This window comes from Oncorhynchus keta, chromosome 2 (assembly GCF_023373465.1).
Source record: "Oncorhynchus keta strain PuntledgeMale-10-30-2019 chromosome 2, Oket_V2, whole genome shotgun sequence".
Classification (NCBI taxonomy): domain Eukaryota; kingdom Metazoa; phylum Chordata; class Actinopteri; order Salmoniformes; family Salmonidae; genus Oncorhynchus; species Oncorhynchus keta.
In genome coordinates this window covers 63,944,905-63,963,316 of record NC_068422.1, presented here as the reverse complement: position 1 = coordinate 63,963,316, position 18,412 = coordinate 63,944,905, and the positions used below count along the sequence as shown (strand labels likewise).

The 18,412-nt window shown below is 44.0% G+C and overlaps 1 protein-coding gene and 1 long non-coding RNA gene across 2 annotated transcripts in view; one reads left to right on the top strand and one right to left on the bottom strand.

The window, feature by feature from the left end:
• Positions 1-18,412, top strand: part of si:ch211-186j3.6 (neural-cadherin) — a 239,580-nt gene that overhangs the window by 6,215 nt on the left and 214,953 nt on the right. The gene's annotated exons all lie outside the window — the stretch shown is intronic.
• Positions 11,484-14,455, bottom strand: LOC127912022 (uncharacterized). Its single transcript, XR_008080160.1, has 3 exons — positions 14,264-14,455; positions 11,722-11,792; positions 11,484-11,577 (listed from the first exon to the last, which is right to left on the bottom strand). It is a non-coding gene; the product is annotated as an uncharacterized LOC127912022 (long non-coding RNA).

Below are 18,412 nucleotides of genomic sequence, written 5' to 3'. Positions count from 1 at the left end.
CATCTCTCAGGGAACCAGAAGATTGTGTGCTTGCTCACGTGTACACAACACAAGTTAAATGAGTTTCTCTCTCCCCTCCCCTCCCCTCCCCACCCCCTCTCCAAAACACGTACACGCGCTGTGCAAACACGTATAGACATACATGAAGACGCATACATCCAAATCCACAGAACATATGTACTCAACACACACCTACGCAGCATATGCTCCGATGCAAACATTCTCACCTGCTGTAGATACCCTCGCTTTGCACTCGGCTCGCACATACTTTGCCCTGGTATGATCCATGAGCAGAATGTATACCTGTGAACTTCTACAAACTCTCTCTCTTTCTCTTTTTCTGTACTTCACACCCTCTTTTCTCTCTCCTCCACTCTCTCAGTTTCATCTCATCCCTCAGTCAGTCGTTTCACAAATGCAAATACACACACGCACACGCACACGCACACACACACACGCACACACACATACTGTACCTTGCACAACAAGCTTAGCAGATTTAAAGAATAATAGAATGATTATAGATGTATATAATGCGTTTGTAATAAATTGCATGTGATCTGGAAGCAGATATTCACAAAAATACATGCACTACCGTTCAACAGTTTGGGGTCACTTAGAAATGTCCTTGTTTTTTTAAAGAAGAGCACTTTGTTTGTCCATCAAATTAACATCAAATTTATCAGAAATACAGTGATGATATTGTTAATGTTGTAGATGACTATTGTAGCTGGAAACGTCAGATTTTTTTATGGAATATCTACATAGGCCTACAGAGGCCCATTATCAGAAACCATCACTCCTGTGATCCAATGGCACGTTGTGTTAGCTAATTCAAGTTTATCATTTTAAAAGGCTAATTGATCATTAGAAAACCCTTTTGCAATTATGTTAGCACAGCTGAAAACTGTTGTTCTGATTAAAGAAGCAATAAAACTGGCCTTCTTAAGACTAGTTGAGTATCTGGAGCATCAGCACTTGTGGGTTCGATTACAGGTTCAAAATGGCCAGAAACAAAGACCTTTCTTCTGAAACTCGTCAGTCTATTCTTTTTCTCAGAAATGAAGGCTATTCCTTGTGAGAAATTACCAAGAAACTGAAGATCTCGTACAACGCTGTGTACTACTCCCTTCACAGAACTGCGTAAACGGGCTCTAACTAGAATAGAAAGAGGAGTGGGAGGCCCCGGTGCACAACTGAGCAAGAGCACAAGTACATTAGAGTGTCTAGTTTGAGACACAGACACCTCACAAGTCCTCAACTGGCACCTCAACTAATGTCATAGTTCCTCCCCCTCGCGTCCTGGGATAATCCACCCCCGCCGCCGACCACGGCCTAATAGTCCTCACCCAGAACCCCACTGAACTGAGGGGCAGCTCGGGACTGAGGGGCAGCTCGGAACTGAGGGGCAGCCCGGAACTGAGGGGCAGCCCGGGACTGAGGGGAAGTCCAGTACTGAGAGAAAGTCCAGTACTGAGAGAAAGCCCAGTACTGAGAGAAAGCCCAGTACTGAGAGAAAGCCCAGTACTGAGAGAAAGCCCAGTACTGAGAGGAAGCCCAGTACTGAGAGGAAGCCCAGTACTGAGATGAAGCTCAGGCAGGTAGTAGGCTCCGGTAGATCCTGGCTGGCTGGCGGATCTGGAAGATTCTGGTTGACTAGCAGATCTGGAAGATTCTGGTTGACTGGCAGATCTGGAAGAGACTGGTTGACTGGCAGATCTAGAAGATCATGGCTGACTGGCGGATCTAGCTGCTCTATGCAGACTGACAGCTCTGGCTGCTCCATGCAGACTGGCAGCACCTTGCAGACTGGCAGCTCCTTGCAGACTGGCAGCTCCTTGCAGACTGGCAGCTCCATGCAGACTGGCAGCTCCATGCAGACTGACAGCTCCTTGCAGACTGACAGCTCCTTGCAGCCTGGCAGCTCTTTGCAGACTGACAGATCCGGCTGCTTCATGCAGACTGACAGCTCTGGCTGCTTCATACAGACTGACAGCTCTGGCTGCTTCATGCAGACTGACAGCTCTGGCTGCTTCATACAGACTGACAGCTCTGACTGCTTCATACAGACTGACAGCTCTGACTGCTCCATGCAGGCTGACAGCTCCTTGCAGACTGCCATCTCCTTGCAGACTGACAGCTCCTTGCAGACTGGCAGCTCTTTGCAGACTGACAGCTCTGGCTGCTTCATGCAGACTGACAGCTCTGGCTGCTTCATACAGACTGACATCTCTGGCTGCTTCATACAGACTGACATCTCTGGCTGCTTCATACAGGCAGGAGGCTCCGGCAGCGCTGTAGAGGAGAAAGGCTCTGATAGCGCTGAACAGATAGGAGAATCCAGCAGCGCTGTAGAGTAGGAAGGCTCTGATAATGCTGAACAGGCGGGAGACTCCGAGAGCACAGGAGAGGCGAGGCGCACTGTAGGCCTGATGCGTGGTGCTGGCACTGGTGATACTGGATCGAGGACACGCACAGGATGCCTGGTGCGGGGAGCTGCTACCGGAGGACTGGTGTGTGGAGGTGGCTCTGGATAGACCGGACCGTGCAGGTGCACTGGAGCTCTTGAGCACCGAGCCTGCCCAACCTTACCTGGCTCGATGCCCATTCTCGCCCGGCCAATACAAAGGGCTGGTATGAACCGCACCGGGCTATGCACCCGCACTGGAAACACCATGCGCTCCATAGCATAACACGGTGCCTGCCCGGTCTCTCTAGCCCCCCGGTAAGCACAGGGAGTTTGCGCAGGTCTCCTACCTGGCATAGCCATACTCCCTGTAAGCCCCCCCCCCAATAATTTTTTGGGGCTGACTCTCAGGCTTCCATCCGCGTCGCCGTGCTGCCTCATACCAGCGCCTCTCCGCCTCCAGTTCTTCCTTGGGACGCCGATATTCTCCAGGCTGAGCCCAGGGTCCTTTTCCGTCTAATATCTCCTCCCAAGTCCAGAAGTCCTTTGATCGCTGCTCCTCACGATTAACAGGGAGAGTTGGCTTAGGTCTCACTCCTGACTCTGCCACTCTCTACCTGAGCCCTCCCCCAATAAATTTCTGGGGGTGACTTTCGGGTTTCTTTCTGCGCCGCCGTGTCTTTCTCTTCGACTCCATTCTCCTATAACCCTCTTCGCACTGCTCCAGCGAATCCCAGGCGGGCTCCGGCAATCTCTCTGGGTCGAATCACCTGACTCTGATTGAGAACCGCCTCAGGCAGCCAAGCCTATACAACACCCCTACTCAGCCGCAATCCCAATAACTACAAAACCCCAATACGAAATACAACAAAATAAACCCATGTCACACCCTGGCCTGACCAAATAATAAACGAAAACACAAAATACTAAGACCAAGGCATGACAACGTGCCATTGGAACACAGGAGTGATGGTTGCTGATAATGGGCCTCTGTATATGTTACGAATCCCTTTTGGCCCGACAGTCTAGGGGGGATGGTAATGAGACCCGTAACATAACTCATGCAAATTATTATTGTGACAAAGTAAAATTGTGAACGAAATAACCACGACAACAGAAATCTACCGTCAAACTCCAGGTTTATTTATAAACACACGGTAATGAGGGGAGCAGGAAAGGGGGCTGAGCTGGACCCAAGGAAAGAAACAATAAGTATTCAAAAACACCCCCAAGCTAGACTAGCCTACTTTAACAACAGCTAACTAACTAACCAAAAATACAGTGGGTGGTCCGCCCAGTTCTAACTAGTGTATTTAACAAAGTTCACCTACGGGTAGTGTATGCCCATGGGCGATTTGTCTGGGTTTCCCCCTTTTCCCACCAGCAACAAACAAACACCATAACCAAAAACAATACTCACAGGTGATGACAAAGTGCTATGAGGTGCTTAAACAAAAGAGAGGTTAAGACACAAAGCGAGAGTGAAACACAGAGACCTACAGACATGGCATTTACAGAGAGATTGAGCTCTAGAACAAACAAATGATGGGGTTTTTAAACCATGGGGAAGGAACTGTGATAGGTTAGGAAATAGGAGGAGGTGTGTCTTCTGATTGATGATTGATTGTTGACTGATTGGGGAGTGATGATTTTCACCTGTGAGGGGAGAAGGAGAGAAAAGAAACACACACAGGATACACACACACAGGATAACTGTATCCGTAACAGTATATATAGATATTCCATTAAAAATCAGACGTTTCCAGCTACAATAGTCATCTACAACAATTAACAATGTCAACACTGTATTTCTGATCAATTTGATGTTACTTTAGTGAACAAAAAATGTGCTTTTCTTTCAAAAACAAGGACATTTCTAAGTGACCCCAAACTTTTGAACCGTAGTGTATATGCATGATGAAAATAGATTTTCAGTTGAGTATATATACCCAAAGTTGATATTTATAGCCTCACTGTTGTGTATTTCTAAAATCCCATTGCCCAGCAATCTGCTTATAGTAGATTGAGTCAGCTTGGAAGGATTAGACAGGCAGTGATGTGTAAAACAACACACACTTAATTACTGGAAGATTGTAATGTATTAGGATTTACGGTGACGAAAGGGAACGAGGGAGGGAAGGAGATAATGCTTAAGGACTTATTGGAAGCTTTGGGCATTATACCCGATTCAGAGGGGTTGGGTTAAATGCGGAAGACACATTTAATTTGAATGCATTCGGTTGTACAACTGACTAGGTATCCCCCTTTCCCCTTGCCCTTTCTATCCGTAGCTATGAAATGGAGTGAATGGCAAAGTGAGCATGTGAATATACTGCACGGTGCATAGTTTAGCAATCATAAAACAGGTGCTGAAGATTGAGAGAGGGACATGTCACTAAATATATGTCCTGCCATGTACATAATCATGGCATGTGCATACTGTATATGCAAAAGCTCACCTTAGACAGAAATCCACAAACACACAAACATGATGAGGCCCTGTCCGTCATCTTGTTGCCGTCACTACGCCCCCCCGCCAGGCGTGCGACCTCCGCAGTAGCAGCGGACATGGCTGTCAGTGTCACTTGTCACCAGGGTATGTAACTGTGAGTGGCGGGGAGAGCGATCGATGGGTTTGACTGAGAGATCACACAGCGTTTAGTCAAGGCTCTTGCCGTCTGCTGTCGCTAAGACCATCACTGACCCAGCCCGACTCTCCATGATTGAGTTCTGCATTTGGATGAAGAAGATACACGTTGGAATAAAAGAACAGAACAGATGAGTTGCTGAGTGCCACCCCCCCTCTCCCCTCCTCTCCCACTCTCTGTCCCTGAATCTAGCATGCCTTCACAAATTAGGAATTTGTCACTGCATTTCTTTGCCAGTTATTGTGGCATTTGACGGAATGTCTGTGAGCGTGGGAGTGGGTGGGTGTGTGTGCGTGTGCATGTGTGTGTGTGTGCGTGTGCATGTGTGCGTGCGAGCGTGGCGTGTGTGCGTGCGTATGTGTGTGTGCAAAGCAAGTGTTATATTTTTATGGTGAAAGCTCTTTCGTGCACGTGAGGCTACAATACGTTGAGTTTTCCGGGGAATCTTGTGAGCTGTAGCATATTACCCAATTGTGTCTGTTATTAAAGAATTTGAAACTATGTTGTGTATGTGACTGGGTTTCATGTGTGGATATAAATATGGGCAGGTATGTTTAATGCTAAGGCTACAAGCGTAGGGCTGGATTGTTTTTGATTAAATCCCGTATGTCTATAAATATTGTATATGCATTTGTTCATATATGGCAGAACATTGTTTTATATAGCCTACAGAAATTGGTTAAGTTATGACATGAAATAAATGTGTTCATATGGGCAGGATATTGTATATACTGCCGACATTTGGTCGCTAAAATAAAAAATAAAAAAGCGTATTACCTACAATAAAAAGTTTTGTTTGACAAAGCGTGGGTGCGTGTGCGTGTGTGGTACAGAAGTGGGCAGAGCGAAGCCAGAATGACAGTAATCCTCTGGTGGATTAATTATCAGAAGGTGGCGTGGTTTTGTCGAGACAGAAATGTAAACTATCAGGAGGCCGTCCAAGTGAGGAACCCTCCAATCTCCAATGTGTCCCACTGCCAAATTCCCTGGCAGCTCAATGTTTGCCATGCTGTATCCTTTCTCTCGCTCTCCCTCTCTGTCCTCCTACACTTTTCTGTTAATCTGAGTCTATTTATCTACCCTCCTTTCTGCCTTAGTTCCTCCTCTCCTCCCACAGTAACATTTTTCTATTACTGTAGTACTTCACTTCTCTCAGTCCAATTCTACAATCTAGCTCTCCCTGCTAGCTGTCTGCAGCTGTCTTGTTATTTCCTATTTTCCTCTGTTGGCTCACCATTCCTCTCTGCCTTCTTAGTTTCTGCCCATCCTGCTCATCCTTAACTTGCACTCTCCTCTCTCTCTCCTCCTCCTTGCTGAGTTGCCTCGCCAGACACATCCCTCTTTCATCCTGCTCTCTCCTTTTCTGATACACCCTCCAATCATCGATCGCCTCGTCAATCTGTCTCCAGTCAAACTTTGGCGGGATGTCTGCATGTTTTTTTCTCTCTCTTTCTCTCTCTCCACAGTGCTGGATCTGCCTGCTCTCTGATTAGTTTATTTCCAATCTGCCGGCTGAATCTCAGCACACAGCAGCACAGTTGCCTAATTGCCAGACTTAATCAAAGAGACAAACGAAGGGATGGGAGGCAGCTAGTGACCTTTTAGAGATGCCACGCTCCTCTCTCCCCTCTCCCCTCCTCTACACACCTCTCCTCTCCTCAACTCTATTCTCCAGGAAGAGAGTTGCCAGCCAGCCAATCCAGCGTTTTAATATCGAGGCTGTCAGTAGACAAATGTGGCTGTTTTTGCAACCCCTTCCCATTTCTATCCCGGCCTAATGAGCAGCGTGACTCTCCAGCCAAGGAAGTGGGAAGCAATGGGCCAGTGCAGAACAATGGCTGTGCCGTCAGATCGTTTGTCTGAGAGAGCCAGAGCCCCACGTCGTTGCAGTCGCTCCTCGCTGGCCAGGCAGGCCATGAGTAATGTTGAGTCTGCACTGGGTCTACATTAGCGCGTGACCTCTTCATGTCAACAGCAGTCACTAATGGTCGCTCTGCGTCATTCAGCATAAAAGACACAGCGTGAACGATCTGATAGAAGACGAGGCACACACATCACATCATAGAGGCATGGCTAGGCAGGCAGGGAGGAAGAGAGGGCCCCACAAGGCACCGGAGATTTCCTTCTATTTGTGTTGGCTTCAAAACAGCAGCCTGTGTTTTCACAGCTCAACAAATACGGTCTTGAAACAGTGTCGGCTTTTCCCCCTAAGGAAGACTCTCTGTGCTTTTTTTGGTTTCTTTGTATGTATTTGTGAATCTCTGTGTGTGTGAGACTTGGTTTTCTCTCAATCTATTATCAATACATCTCTCCATGCAGTCAGTCAGCGTGAGTAAGCCATCTCTGTGACAGGGCATTTGAAGCACCTGTGTCCTTGCACGTTTCCTCCATACACTGGCACTTTAGCTTGTCAACATAGTCTAAATCTGCCTGTTATTATTTAACTGGTTCTGGCTGTTAATGTTCTCTCTTTTACCTCTTTATACACTAACTGAGCAAAAGTATCTGGACACTTGCTAGTCAAACATCTCATTACAAAATCATGGGCATAAATATGTAGTTTTTTTGCTGCTATAACACTCTTCTGGGAAGGCTTTCCACTAGATGTTGGAACATTGCTTTGGGGACTTGCTTCCATTCAGCCATGAGCATTAGTGAGGGTGGGCACTGATGTTGGGCGATTAGGCCTGGCTCACAGTTGGCGTTCCAATTCATCCCAAAGGTGTTAGATGGGGTTGCGGTCAAGGGCTCTGTGCAGGCCAGTCAAGTTTTTCCACACCAGTCTTGACAAACCATTTTTTTATGGACCTCGCTTTCTGCACAGGGGCATTGTCATGCTGAAACAGGAAAGGGCCTTCCCCAAAATGTTGCAACAATGTTGGAAGCACAGAATCATCTCGAATTTTGATTTTTAACTTTTTTATTTTACCTTTATTTAACTAGGCTTATTCTTATTTTCAATGACGGCCTAGGAACAGTGGGTTAACTGCCTGAATGTCACTGTATGCTGTAGCGTTAAGATTTCCCTTCACTGGAACTAAGGGGCCTAGCCCAAACCAAGAAAATCAGCCCCAGACCTTTATTCCTCCACCACCAAACTTTAAAGTTGCCACTATGCATTCGGGTAGGTAGCATTCTCCTGCCATCCTCCAAACCCAGATCCGTCCGTCGGACTGCCAGATGGTGAAGCGTGATTCATCACTCCAGAGAATGCGTATCCACTGCTCCTGAGTCCAATGGCGTTGAGCTATACACCACTCCAGCCGAAGCTTGCCATTGCTCATGGCGTACTTAGGCTGCTGTGCGGCCATGGAAACCTATTTCATCAAGCTCCCGACGAACAGTTCTTGTGCTGATGTTGCTTCCAGAGGCAGTTTGGAACTCAGTAGTGAGTGTTGCAACCGAGAACAGGTGATTTTTACTAGCTAAGCGCTTCAGCACTCGGCGGATCCGTTCTGTGAGCTGGTGTGGACTACCCCTTTGCAGCTGAGCCATTGTTGCACCTAGACGTTTCCACTTCACAATAACAGCACTTACAATTGACCGGGGCAGGTCAAGCAGGGCAGGAATTTGGCGAACTGGAAATCTGGCATCCTATAACGGTGCCACATTGAAAGTCACTGAGCTCTTCAGTAAGGCCATTCTACTGTTTTTTTCTCTGGATTGCATGGCTGTGTGCTCGATTTTACACACCGGTCAGCACCGGGTGTGGCTGAAATAGCTGAATCCACTCATTTGAAGGGGTGGCCACATACTTTTGTATATATGGTGTAACTTTATTACGATATAATTAGTATTTTGGGGTTGTAAACTATTCCCATGGCAACCACTTAGACCTAGAGCACAAGAACAGTGGATATACCCTCAAATTGATTATTAATCCTAAATGTGGCCTCTCTCAGAGTGAGTGCACTAAGTGCTCCTTATACGAGCCCAGAACACAAGACATTTAGCTCTCTGGTCTCTGCTGAGCACCTGGTGAGACTCTGGAGTAGAGGAAGGAGTAGATTACTCTCCCTCCTCATCTCCACCCTGCTCAATTAGTGGAGTTGGAGCAGCAGCAAGCCGCAGTATTGTAGAGTCTGGGTCTGGGAGAAGAGGAGAGCAGAACCCCATGCGCCACAGGGCTCGTCAAACAGCCAGCGGAGCACAGCCCTCTGACATCACAGGCTGCTCCTGATCAGGCCCATCAAAACAGGGATCACTAGGCTGTAGTGTAGTGTAGTGTAGTGGAGTATAGAGTACTCGGGTGAAAGGCCTGCACAGACTGTATGATGTTAGCCACGTAATGCCACGATTCTACAGTCCCAGATAAAATTTCCACGTTGTGGGAAAATTCTTAGGTTGTAAACGATTATTGGACATCTTGACTCTTTCAGTGTAACAGGATCTAGGTCTGCCGAATAACTACCATTACATGCGTTCGTAGGTTCCAACAAAGTTCTTGTGTCAGAATTGTTGAACCTTTATCGCAGGGCTCCCCAACTGGCAGATTTTATTTGTAGAAATGTTTTGGGGAGGGAGATAAAAAGACTATAAAAACACCAGAAAATCAAAGTGATTATAATTTTGGAAATCTGTCCCAACCCAATGGGGAAAACCTGGTTGAAAAGACGTCAGCATGATGTCTTCTTATGTTTTTAAAACCTATTTCTACTGACCACAATATGACCAGCTGGTCATAATTCTGACCACCATATTATGTGTTATATTGTAGCCTACTGGTCATAGTTAATACCTCATCATTTCTATTGTGTTATTGACTGTACTTTTGTTTATCCCATGTGTAACTGTGTTGTTTTTTGTCACACTGCTTTGCTTTATCTTGGCCAGGTCGCAGTTGTAAATCAGAACTTGTTCTCAACTCGCCTACATGGTTAAATAAAGATTAAATCAAATTTTACAAAAATAATCATAACCTGGTAATGACTACCTAACTACAGCTTATTACCTATACCTTATTACCAACTGTTCCAACGGGGTTCTTCAGCTGTCCCCATAGAAGAACCGTTTTTGGTTCCAGGCAAAACACATTTAGTTTCCATGTAGAACCCCCTGTGGAAAGGCTTCTACATGGAACCAAAAGGGTTATACCTGAAACAAAATGGTTCTTCAAAGGGTTCTCCTATAGGACAACCAAAATAACGCTTTTAGGTTCTAGATAGCACCTATTTTTTTCTAAGCGTGTACTGTAAAAAGTATTGCAGGGGATAAAGTTGGATATTGTTCATTACATTTCTGTCGGTTTCCATAGTTACCAATTAAAGTTCTTCTGCAACATATTCTTATGTTTAAAATAGATCAAGCAATGGCCAAAAACACATCTACACCACCATTCTTCACACATCTGCATACAATAATTGTTTCATGATTCACCCACAGAAATGACACGCATAGGAATACTGGGAGTATATAAAGGGCCCTTGTTTTATTTGATGAATGATTAATAAGAGTGGTGTGATGGGCTAGATCCTCATCAGGAACCTCTGAGCCCAGGAGGCGGTCTGGAGCGTCGTGCCCCTCTTGAAGAGTTGTGTGACGGGTTCGATCTGCAGTGAAAAGAATCAGAGCATTACAACTTTAACAATTAGAGATTTTATAAGCAAACTAAAAAAGGACATTCTTGAAGAAACTTGGACTCAGCTGGCTAAAAGTATTTCCATGGTACTAGATGAATCATTTTGTGACAGATGTCACTTAGAGATGTCTTTAATAAAGAGCAATTTGCTCATATACAGTGGGGTAAAAAAGTATTTAGTCAGCCACCAATTGTGCAAGGTCTCCCACTTAAAAAGATGAGAGAGGCCTGTAATTTTCATAGGAACACTTCAACTATGACAGACAACATGAGAAAGAAAAATCCAGAAAATCACATTGTAGGATTTTTTATGAATTTATTTGCAAATTATGGTGGAAAATAAGTATTTGGTCACCTACAAACAAGCAAGATTTCTGGCTCTCACAGACCTGTAACTTCTTCTTTAAGAGTCTCCTCTGTCCTCCACTCGTTACCTGTATTAATGGCACCTGTTTGAACTTGTTATCAGTATAAAAGACACCTGTCCACAATCTCAAACAGTCATACTCCAAACTCCACTATGGCCAAGACCAAAGAGCTGTCAAAGGACACCAGAAACAAAATTGTAGACCCACACTAGGCTGGGAAGACTGAATCTGCAATAGGTAAGCAGCTTGGTTTGAAGAAATCAACTGTGGGAGCAATTATTATTAGGAAATGGAAGACATACAAGACCACTGATAATCTCCCTCGATCTGGGGCTCCACGCAAGATCTCACCCCGTGGGGTCAAAATTATCACAAGAACGGTGAGCAAAAATCCCAGAACCACACAGGGGGACCTTTTTTTTTTTTTTTTAAGTGAATGAGAGAGAGCAGAGAGCTGGGACCAATGTAACAAAGCCTACCATCAGTAACACACTACGCCACCAGGGACCAAATCCTGCAGTGCCAGACGTGTCCCCCTGCTTAAGCCAGTACATGTCCAGGCCCGTCTGAAGTTTGCTGGAGAGCATTTGGATGATCCAGAAGAAGATTGGGAGAATGTCATATGGTCAGATGAAACCTAAATATAACTTTTTGGTAAAAACTCAACTCGCTGTGTTTGGAGGACAAAGAATGCTGAATTGCATCCAAAGAACACCATACCTACTGTGAAGCAGGGGGTGGAACATCATGCTTTGGGGCTGTTTTTCTGCAAAGGGACCAGGACGACTGATCTGTGTAAAGGAAAGAACGAATGGGGCCATATATCGTGAGATTTTGAGTGAAAACCTCCTTCCATCAGCAAGGGCATTGAAGATGAAATGTGGCTGGGTCTTTCAGCATGACAATGATCCCAAACACACCGCCCGGGCAACGAAGGAGTGGCTTTGTAAGAAGCATAGGGGCAAGTTGAAATAGGATTTAATTTTCCTTATTAGAAGCGGTGCTATTTCAATTTGATCCACTTACACTACACTCTTAGAAAAAAGGGTTCCAAAAGTGTTCTTCGGCTGTCCCACATAGGAAAAACGTTTTTGGTTACAGGTAGAACCATTTTGGCTTCCAGATATAACCAAAGGGTTCTCCTATGGCAGGGATCATCAACTAGATGCAGCCACGTGTTTTCTTGAGAGGATGGTCAGGGGGCGGGACATAATTCGGAAAAAATGTAACCTGAAAATTGACCACAAGAAGCCCAAACGGATATAATATTTAACTAAAACAGAATCATTTCAAACGTTGCTTACATTTGTATACGACCTCATACTGTATCTCTCTCTATTAAGCGTGGTCATACTTTGTGACAGATTTTCAAAAATATAATCACTGATTTACTGGAGTTTAGAATGTTTTTCTAAGAGTGTAGGATCAGACAATCATGTAGCATGTCTCTTGAGGAATCCAGTCTCCATGAGACCTGATGCAGAGAAAAACATTTAATGCTCATCAGCATAGCTCGTACAAACCTAGCTCTTACAAAGATGGTTAGTAGGAATCAACACACATTGAAGATCAGAATAACACACATCAACATTTCGCACATAACGTATTGTCAATGAGTATGGATTTAAGGAGGGGTGGTTCTGCTTTCTCCTTTCCCTAGGGTGTGGTACAATAGATCAGTGGTAGCTGAGTGGGTGGCCAGGCACTGCTGTAGAGGCCAGGCATCAGGTCATTGACATGTTTCAAGAACTGTAAAGTCAGAGACGAATCATGATTAACCATTACCTAAGGACTTCACTAAGTTGGACTTAGTAAGCCTAGTAGCCTAGTAAGTAGATTGACTATGTTGCCCCTCAGCAATCTGGCAGACAGATGGAGAGAGAGAGAGAGCAAAACATTTACATTTCTTAGTCAGCAGGCTGGATAACAACTGTACTTCTTTTTGCTCCCTCCTCCATCCGAGCTAGAAGATTCCTGCAAAAAGAGATCATTAATAATTAAAAAGGGTGTTGAGAGGTGTAACGTTAGAATGAGTGTTGGGGAGGAGCAGGAATTGGCCAAATATATAACTACAGTAGCCAGCTAGCTACAGTAGCAAATCTCTCCCTTGTCGTTCTTCTCCCCAACAAACCGCTGCTTCTCTTACAAAAGTAAAACAAGAATGCAGGAGAACAGTGCCTGTCACTTAGCAGTTAAAAAAATCAAAAATAAACATTTAAAAAAACACGTGTACATTTTTAGAAACTGCTGTTGTTTTTCAGCTGTGTTGTTGTGTAGTTTACCAGGCGCTCTGCCCCAACTGCCATATGGAATGTTGATGGATGCGCTCTAGGAGGCTGCCTGAATGCAGAGATCTATTGCTGTGTGTGAAGCACAGATTCCAATCCATGTTTTAGCTGGAATTTCTGTTTCTTCTTCTTTAAGGTTTCATGGCAGACTACTGTACACCTATTGGTGTACTACCACCACCTACTTCTACTTCAGGACTTGGTTGGCGGATTGCATCCAACTTTTAGGTGCATACACCGCCACTTACTGTGTTGGTGTGTGAGGCCATACGTGACCTACCTACCGATTACATTCTTGATGTGGTAATACAAAATTGGGTAATGAAAATAAAAATTGCCCTGCCAAATGTTGGCCCTCTTTAACAAAAAAACACTACCCCATTCCACTATTTAACACAATCTAATCCTACGCCGGACCTATGGTCCGAGTCGACAGATTGACAGCTACATCAAAACTCATCAGGGCAGACAATGTCATCTCTGTTTCCTCACACTCTCCACCAGATCTGCGTCGCGCTAAACAGTGGGCTTCACATACACTGGGAATCTTCAATTTCAACTGATCCTCCTCATCACTTAATGTCAACCCGTTGTCACATTTCTTGCCCCTAATCGCATGGTCTGGAGTGTCCGCACCCTATGGACTGAAGAAATAACAAATCATCACTATTCCACTCTGAGTTACTCTCACGGTCCCCAACCTCTTCTCCACCCAACCTGACAAGGAGCCATTCTCTCCACAAATCTCACTGCCACTGGGCCAGAATCATCCTCGGGACGAGGCCAGAACTCTGCTGTCCTCACCGCAGGTACTACATCCATACTCTCGTCAGATTCCATCTCTGAACTACTAGAGCACATATCCCTCTTTTTGCACTTGGCGCCAACCTTACGCACCACACCGCTTCTCCCTACACTCAGCTCCTTCTCCACGGACATCACTGCACCTGCCACCACAATTCATTCACCCTCACCTTCCTTCTGTAGCTCTTCCAAAGGTTCCCCCATTCCATATTCCCTCAAAACGTATTCCACTTTTCTCCTTCAACAGGTCTTCCAGAAGGCTTGTGGAATCCCTCACTCCATATTTATTCAGAACCTGTTGCACTTTGTTCATCAACCCCGTGTCTCGGAGCATGCGAGATAAGATAGCCAACTAGCTCTTGATTTCCGTCAACAAACGCTGTAACATGGCAACACTAACCCTAACAAGGTGTGTATCAACTGAACCTTTGTTTTTTTATTTAATTATTAACATAAGGTCCTTATCATATTATGTAGATGCACTGTAGATCGAATTGCACTCTCAAGAAATGTTCTTCCCTACTATGGGTCATATTAGCGGGCTACCCCGGGGTTAAAACACCTACAGATCCATTACGTACCTTTGACGAAGGTAAAGGACATCAGAGGATTTTCTTCTAGTTTCAGCACAATAAAAAAAATGCATTACCGCCTTTTGGGAAGATTGATATGAAACGTTGATTTGAACCTTCTGACCAACTTGTGGGTCAGGCGGCGCCCCACTGTCTAATTCATATCACGTGATTTCTGATGATTGTTCTTGATTATAACGACTGATTGATTCTGTCCATTGCATTAGCTGAAACTAATATGCATACCTCCTTATTTAGCTACTGAAATTTAAATACAATTACTGCACGCATTACGCTAATTGCTAATTGGAAAAATATAATATATTTTTGGGACGAACTACTGATAATGTATACGATAAAATAGGGTTTTGTAAATACTGGTGGATTGTTTAGGATATTGAAAAATTACCATTAGAAGGCAACTCAGTAAGCAATCCAGATCATGAATTTAACAACCATTATTTTTATTGTACTGCAGTTTTACTGCATTTTAACGGAAGTTACATTTTGCAAGGGCATTCTGTATTATTGTGGATATTTATCTTATATGGTGGTAGCCTAGAACAAGTGTTATGGAAGTGAATGTGCACATTTCAACCATAGCCTGTAGTAAAAGCAATATCATTGGGGACCATCTCTTATAGCTATAGGACCGCAGAGACTGTCACCAAGTAGAGCTTTTAAAGACCTAGTAAATTCGGTGATTTGGAGGTGAAACCACACATGTAGTTATTTCATCACCTGCCGATTAAAACCGAGGTAAAGACAGTTTCAGATTGGATATTCGACAGAGTTTTCCTTACGTCCACCAACAGCAGTTAGGGACCGTCAACATAGTGACAAATTTTAAATTTAAATGATTTGTTAACATTTTTGAATTTCAATAGCTCATTGGTCATATGACATACTGACGTCAAAATAGGTCCATAACGTCCACTGACTACCCTTATATATTGCACACCCTTTAGTTTGTCCATTTTCTTCTCACAAGATTTTACATACATTTTTCTAAAAGTAAGATTTCAATACCTCCTTGGTCATGTCAATTACACACCTAAGAAGTGTGCAGTGGATATACACCCATATTGCATACCTATAGTCATGTATTCTCTATATTGTTGTACATTTAATATTAGTTTGACAATTAGGGGGTTCAGTCCAGTGTTGTGTTTACCCTTTCCTTTAACATTTATCTATAATAATTGGTAGTTCTAAGTACTTATTTTCCCAGTTATTTTTATTTTTTTCGCAGTACTTAACAGCGGTACACAAGAGAGAGACAAATATCTAATTTCATCGTTAATATCAATCATAACGGAAAATGGCAAAGTACGAGAGTCATGTTATTAATTGTCCAAAGCAGGGATGGAGAGTGAGCTAGTGAGGTAGGCTGCAGTGGGTTTGCTGGTCAATGCATATATTGAACATTTAAAAGTGCTTTCCTCACCATCTTAAACTTGTCAGGGAAGTTAGGAACCAATACACACAGGCAGTTAGGAAAGCAAAGGCTAGCTTTTTCAAACAGAAATTTGCACTCCAAAAAGTTCTGGGACACTGTAAAGTCCATGGAGAATAACAGCACCTCCTCCCAGCTGCCCACTGCACAGAGACTAGGAAACACTGTCACTGTGACAGGTTAAAGGACATATTCATAGCCTGTTATACATTGAAAAGTATTAGTAAGTTCATAGTATGTGAGGATCTTAAAACATCTAAGGTTAAAAAGATGCATTCAGTATTAGTTGATAGAGATTGATAACATTCATATAATTGTGTTAAAGTTCAAATCTGTCAAAGGGTACGAATTGTGAGAGTAATGTGTAAACGTTATATTGATTACTTTATTTTGTGGTGCCTAAAAGTGTTAATCTGTGATCTACGAAATGCTCTTAAGCTAATGAGCCGGAGATCGATTGCTCTGGTCTCCACGCATATTCCTGGGGAAATTTGCGGTCTTTTCTCATTGAACTAAATGTTTACTTGAGAATACAACACCGTATCACTCTTGTGATTATTTCTCCCCTGTTTTCAGGTACTTTATTGATGATGAAAATAGTAATTTAAATGTTATAACTAGCGAACATGTCAAGAGTGTTTAAGGTGTGTTTTAGTAACGTCTTGAGGAAGTTAGAGTTAAGTTTGAAGAGAGTAATATTAGCCCTGCTCGGTTGAAGTGAAGGATAGCGTCGTACTGAGAGTAGCTGCCATTTTATGTCGATTGTGAATGAACATGCGTGTTGTTAATAAGATATTTTGCTGTGTTATTTGTATAATGAGTTTTCTGTTATGTAATGTGTTACTTTTGTGAAATGATTGAACTAAATGTTGACTTGAGAATACAACACCGTATCACTCTCGTGATTATTTCTCCCCTGTTTTCACTCCTTCCTTCAGTAATTAATATTGAATCTTGTTGTGTTCCAGCTCTTCCAGAGCTTCTCCTAGCTCTCTGTGTTCCAACAAAATTGGTGCCATTGTCTGTTCTGATACTTGTTACTGGGCCCTTTCGACTGATGAACCTGCGCAGGGCATTGATGCAGGAATCGGTATCCTGATAACTAACAACTTCTGAATGGACAGCTCGACTCACAAGTAAAGGTCACACCATACCGCTTCACATGAACGCGGCCTCGCTTCACCTCTATGGGGCCGAAGTAATCTATGCCCACATGGATGAAAGGCGGCAAATCAGGTGACACCATCTTGTGGAAGGTCGGCCATCTTCTGTTCTCCAGCTCTAGCTTGCATCCACCTACAGAAGACACACCTCTTAAGGATCTTCCTTGTTAAGGATTGGCACAGGGTGTCCAATATCGCTGGTGAAGTCTAGAAAGCATGTGACCTCTCGCAGAGTGGCCAACCTGCTCATGGATGTGGAGTAAGATCAGTCTGGAGATGTATGAGTCTTTGGGCAGTATCATAGGATTATTTAGTTCCGTAGGCATAGAAGCTTTGCTTAACCTTCCTCCCACTTTTAGAATGCCATTGTCAACAATTGGATAAAGCTTACAGATTGAGCCGCTTCTCTTGGCACATTGTTTTCCTTTCATAACTAGTGCAATTTCTTGTCAATTTGTTCCTTCAGTGAGTTTGTTAAACTCTGATCTGAACCTGGATCAGTTTTTGTGAGAACTTTCCTTTTCTGGCTTAACTGTAGAAGAAGTCTCTTCAGTTTCAGTATCCAGGCAACTGCTTTCTTCAAGCTGTTCCATGTTGAATAGTACTCAATTTGCTGGTCGGACTATTTTTCCCCCCACACTTGTACTGTTTACGGTGACGTCTTTTCTCACCTCTGGATCATCCGGAGGGATGGAGCCAAGCTCCTTGGGGACATTTGGCCATTGTGTTTCTGATTTCTCCAGGAATTCTGGTCCTTTGCGCCATCTCTTTGAGTTCAGGAAAGTTTCAACATGTAATCCTCAAGGCATCATCGGCTGGGTTGTGTTTGGAGTTCAAATACCGCCACTGTTTTGCTTTCGATAGGTCACGGATCATAGCAACCCTATTAGCCACAAAGGTATGGAATCTCTTGGTATCATTGCGGATGTATTTTAGCACAGACTGACTGTCTGTCCAGAAAGTTGACTCCTCAAGTTCTATCTGGAGTTCCAACATTAACATCCTGTCCACTCGCACTGCCAATGTTGCTGCGGCAAGTTACAGTCTGGGGATCGTTATCCGCTTAAGTGGAGTCACCCTTGATTTCCATACCATCTGTGAACCTAAGGTAGCATGACGTGCCATAAC